The sequence below is a fragment of the Pinus tabuliformis genome, chromosome 1_2 (assembly GCF_031772625.1).
Source record: "Pinus tabuliformis cultivar Carrire ecotype Pingquan chromosome 1_2, CPIR1, whole genome shotgun sequence".
Lineage (NCBI taxonomy): Eukaryota > Viridiplantae > Streptophyta > Pinopsida > Pinales > Pinaceae > Pinus > Pinus tabuliformis.
In genome coordinates this window covers 720,172,816-720,178,965 of record NC_142298.1, presented here as the reverse complement: position 1 = coordinate 720,178,965, position 6,150 = coordinate 720,172,816, and positions in this window count along the sequence as shown.

The window sequence follows — 6,150 nt, the reverse complement described above, 5'->3', positions numbered from 1 at the left end:
TTTTTAGATATTTAATTTTTATTGGGTTAAACGTCATTCCAGTTATTATAGGTAGATGTGTAGGTGTAATATAAGTACTTTTAAACCATTTTAAATGTTGGCTCAATTAAAAAATAATAAAAAGTTAAAATTTAAAAGTGATATTGGGGATGAGTGTAAATATTTAAATGTTTGTTCAATTATTAATAAAAAGTTAAATGTAATAAACAAAAAGTAATAAATAAAGAGTTAAAAGTAATATAAACCCTCGTGTTTGAATATAGACTTTGTTACAATACCATGGCTTATCAATACCAAATTCCAAAAACCATGGCTTATTTCACAATCAAAATATTTTATAACATTATTGTAAGACTTTTAATGAATGATATTCACTTCCACCATGGATAATATTAACCGAGTTGTCTCTAGTGTGACTTTTTGGAAGCTTTTCCTGTGTATTTTTGAGTCTAACTTCTCTAAAATTCTGTACGAATTCATTCAAACAAATCACAAGTTTGATGGGTAACCCCTGCACAATAGAATTGCTCTACGACTTTTCCACTGGATTTCGGCACTGGAAACTCTAAAAGGTCGCACTAAAGACAACTCCAATATTAACTTGTAAATAGCGTTTATTGGCACTGGAAACTCCAAAAGGTTGCACTAAAGACAACCCCAATATTAACTTGTAAATAACGTTTATTACAATACCATGGGCCAATACCATGGATAATCAAAACCACATGGACAAAAAACATAACTTATTTTACAATAAAAATATTTTATAACAATATGACAAGATTCTTAACCATGGATATTCACACGTTCTTTGCCATTGATATTATGAGTTTGTGAATAGACTTTATTACAATACCATGAGCCAATACCATGCATAATCAAAACCACATGCACAAAAAATAGAACTTATTTTACAATCAAAATATTTTATAACAATATGACAAGATTCTTAACTCTGGATTTTCACCCCCACTTTACCATGGATATTATTAAATTGAAAATAGACTTTGTCACAATAACATGGCTTATCAATACCACATGCCCAATAAGGATAACTTACTTCACAATCAAAATATTTTATTTTAATTATTTTTTATAACATTTTTTAATTAAATCTATAAGCAAAAAGGTTATAATTACCTTTGAGATATATCAAACTATCTATCCTCACCACTACTGAAAATACTCCCATAGAAATTAAATCAAGGTCTTATAAAAATTAAGAATGAGAATACTAAAAATATTCCCATAGAGATTAAATCAATGTTTAATAAAATAAAAAATGAGAATACTTTTATTGAATTGAGAGGCTCATTATATAAACTAGTATGATGTGTAAGGGTGTTACTCATTGAAATTTTTCATTTTGCTCGTGTCGATCCAAATATCTAAAAAAGAATTAAATAACTATACAAAACATTTAAATAATGTCAAACTCATAAAAAAAAAAATTCACGTGAAGAAATTGGGTCTCTCTCGGCTTATGTTAGATCTGTCTTTAAGATGGATCTATGGTAGTATATAATGAAGTGAAATTTATATAATATAAATAATATTATTAAGAACCACCATAAATCCATCTTAACTAAGGATCCAAGTGATGAGAGAAAGCGAGGTGACTAACAATAATAGAAGAAATATAGTGCATGGTTCTTTTAAGTTTTTCATTATTGTATTTTTTTGACATGATTGATCCAAATTATAGGTTTCATATTTTAAAACAAAATGATTTTTTCAAATTTAGATACTTTTTTAAACACAATAACATGGGATCAAATTTAAGGGAGGGAAAAGGAGAGAGAGAGAGACGGGGGGTGTAACGCTCGCAAGTTGTTATGACGGTCCGGTAGCATGAGCATGCCCACTAAGCGAGCGAGGGCGAGACATGGACATGGGCGACAAGCTGACAACGACTCAGCGAGTTGGCAGAGCATGGTGTGGGCGATGAGATGCTGAAAAAACTTATAGTGGTGAGCGATCCCGCGAGGTCATGCCACACCCACGAGCCGAATTAACAAGATGGGCGAGTTGACATGTTACGTAAGTGAACCGACGTGAGTTATATGAGTTTGGTGGGTCGTCCAAACACCCCCACACATCCAACAATGCATATAAGAACTCGGTGGATAGTTGGAGAATGGAGACAACAAGGCGAGCTCCACATATACTAGCTCTGCGGTAGAAAAAGGTTGGATGGCGGATGAGCCCGCATGACGGGAAGGACTAAAGGTTGAACGTGGAGACGAGTCACGAGAATGGCGACACAGGCGTGTGTGCTTTCCAGGCAAGGTCGTGGTTGTGAGAAGCCTTTTGAAGTCGCAGTAGGACATTCGGGCACACGCCGGTTGAACAGTCGTGTGAGGTCGCGGTAGGGGGTGGGTGCCCAACATTTGAAGGATTGTTCGGAGGTGAGGTAAGGGTGACTCATGGAGCGAGGGCCCGCCGAGTAAAGGTTTGACACGGTGAAGTGTTGTGATAGGTGAGGCTGCATGGCAAGTCGTGTAGGCTTGAACGAAGGTAACGTTCAAGGTGTAAATGAAGGCGTTCAGGTAAATCTTAACGGTGCAGCGACCGGAGGCCGAGCTGCACGACAGCTGAAGGGTGAAAACCTGTATAATGTCAGTTGAAGGTTTTCCTCCCCGTGGATGTAAAAACGGATTTGATAATAAAAATCTTACTTGCATATGTTTTAAGTGTCTTCTACTGGTGAATGTTACTTAATGTGTTCCACACATTAAATATTTAATATGGTTAATGAAGTGAATGTTAGGCACAGTTTGGAAAACATGTTAATGAATGAAAACGTTAAGTGTTTGGTCGATGCCGCACGAAAGCCAATTTACGAGAAAATAATTAGGGGTGTGACAAGTGGTATCAGAGCTGATTGTAGAGACCAGGAAAGTATGCAGTTTGAAGTTATGGAGAAATAATGGATTCATAGTCTAGGTTTCGTAGACTTGGTGGTTCATGGCAAGACCATCCAAGCACTGGTGGACACAAGGGCCACACATAACTTCATGATGACACGATTAGCAAGAGAAGTTGGAATGGAGATTTTCCCATCGAATGTGGAAGTCAAGGCAGTGAACTCAAGAGCTAAAGTGGTGGGTTTGGCACACGAAGTGCTTGTGCAGATTAAAGACTGGAAAGGTTGGTTGGACTTCACGGTGATGGAGATGAACAATTTTGACATGATATTGGGGCAGGATTTCTTGAATGAAAATAAAACAATTATTGCTCCCTTCTGCGATGAAGTTATGCTGATTGGAAAATCACAGACTTGGACTTTGCCTACTCATAAGCAAAGGAAGGAAGTCAAGGTGTAGCATGTTTCAGCACCAAGTTTGGAGAAAACAATGTAAACTTTGAAATGGTAACTATAAACTCAAAACGGGAACTCTGGCAAAAAAACTCCAAAAAAACATAAAAAACTGTGCTAAAAATGACAAGTGTGTATACTGGAATGATGGTTTTTTTTTAGGCTCAATTTTGAACATGTTTTAAAAATGGCAGTGAAAACGAAATTTTCATGCAAAAAACACCTTGAAAACGAAAAAGTAATGATACTGGAATGATGATTTTTTTTAGGGTCAATTTTCAACATTTTTAAAAAATGCTAATAAAACCGAATTTTTATGTGCCAAAAAAATTATTTATGAGGAAAAAACACACTAATGTTTTTGGTAGAATAACATTTTTCTTCTCTAAGTATAAATTCAACATGTTTTCAACCATAACATGCTAGATACAAAAGAATTGGAATTTTTTCAACCATAGAATTAAAAAACCATGACATTATGAATAAATTACATGAATAAATGAATTAAAATGTCATTATATGTATACTGAATGAAGCATACATTATATCTCTAATTTAATGTTGCATTACAGATATTCTAAACAATAAAAATTATCATAATTAATATTTATAATCCAACAACATAAAAATGACTCATAACTTCTCATTTAACACCATATGGAAATAAAAAAATTTATTTCAAGATACAATGCAAATATAGCTTATATAAATTGTCTTATACAATTATTCAAAATCACTCATATTTTCTTTCACACCATCAGAATTGACATCTTTATATGAGTGACTAGATGCTGACGAAGATGTTCCATATTCTTCTCTTTCATCAACTAGTGCCCCATCTGAGTCCACATGCATGCCCACCATTTCAGATTTCAAAATTCTTCCAGATCTATGATTGGTTTCAGCAGACTCCCATCTCAACATTGTTCCTTCTAGTAACAACCTTTTCATAATCTCTATCGTCTTAAAGCGAAGAGTTCTTCTCTTTGTTAAATTGAAGTCATAAACAAGTATGTCAACATCCTCCAATTTAATATGTCAGTGCGGCGGCGATTCATATTTGTACCTTTTCTTTTTCTCTTTCCGCCATTTTTTGTCAACTACCATCTCTGGCTTGTACACACCATTGAATTGATGTGTATTTATGGCATACCAATGTACTTCAACACCCGTAACATCTTCATTTTCTATAAAGACCTTTATAACTTTAGCAACCCAGAATGGATAGCCATTGGGATCTCCATCTGCTAGCAATGCGATCATGCAACCCTCATTAATATCCTGTAATGAATCCCTGTAAAGGTCTTCCATGGCTTCGCATTGTGCATGAGATCTTTTGGAACCAATATACATCTCTCTTACTCTTGCTTGTGAAGAATTAATGATATGCTGAGATTGTTGTTGTTCAACAATGTTTATTTCCTCATGTTCATTCAGCACATTTTGTGGCCAAATAAATGGATTTTTCAAAGGTATATATTCGTTTTTTGGTGTTGAAATGATATCACTTTGATTATTGAGAAATGATTCCCACCAAAATAAAACAACAATGTCAAAGTACTCATATGTACATCTAATACATTTTTTAATTTCTTCTATGCAATCAGAATAATTTATATTCATCTCCGTGGATTATGAACTTCACCAACTGATTGTAATAACAATATTTTTGATGTAAATATTGGATGACCTGGAATGAGCTTAAAAAATTCCAAACCTGATGACGGTGCCCATTCTACAGTAGTTGAATAATTCCTTTCCCATATTAGTATTTTCCCATCAATTTTTTTGATATGAAAATGATGTTGGAAGCTAATTTCATTAAGTTATTCAATGCATTTTCCCTCACTACGCGATCCCAGAATAAACCTTCGCATGTTAATAGTTTCTTCCAACACATCAAAAGTAGGCTCTGGCATGTATGATTTCTTAATACATTCAATTAAAGATGGCAAGCTTCCAACTTCCTTCCTCCTCAATGTGGCTGAAAACCGACTGAACATCTGATCAATATGGTCATGAGTGTGCCCAAAAAGAAGGAAACCAACCCTTACCTTCTGAAAAATTCTCAATTCAAAAAGCATGTTTAGATATCCAAAAACACCCTCATTTTTGTTTCCAGGGCAAGTGTTGTCCAATTGTAGATACAAAACTTCAGGAAGATTACCAGACCAATGAGAAAGCACATCATGAATTATGGTTATGGTATTATTTGCATCATTATGAATATTTGGAGCTGTGAAGTACACCCTTGGAAACATTTTTCCATTGAAGACCATACAACTGACCAAGTGATACTGAATTAAATTTTCCTCCTGTAAATTTTTGAGTGTGCGAACAAAATGTGGTAAAAGTTTTTTCTTCTAGTCCATACCATCAATTATCAAACCCAAATATCTATTTGGATTATCATGACACTTCTTTTAATGCTTGTACAACACTTTCCTTTCACTTGTTTGTTGTTCGTGATGTTCTTGAAGTTCTTTGACAATTAAATCTACACAACATAAAAGAAAGCCATTAAGAAATATTTTTTCATAGTTGATGACTACAAAATTTTAAAATTTAAAGTTGTGAATTCTTACCTCTTTCTGACCCTTCATATTCGTCCCTTTTTGATTTAAGAGAAGCACTTGTACTGCAAATCCCCATCCTTGTTTTCTTAGGAATACGGACATTTTTGAATTCTTTCTTTCATACCTTCACAAAATATTGATATGTAATAGATTGACCATGTCCCTTGGTACCTTCTGCATATTCTTTGTATAAGTTATAGATTTCTCATCTTGAGAAATTATCTGGAATATGTATTGTCTCTCTATTTGGCATAC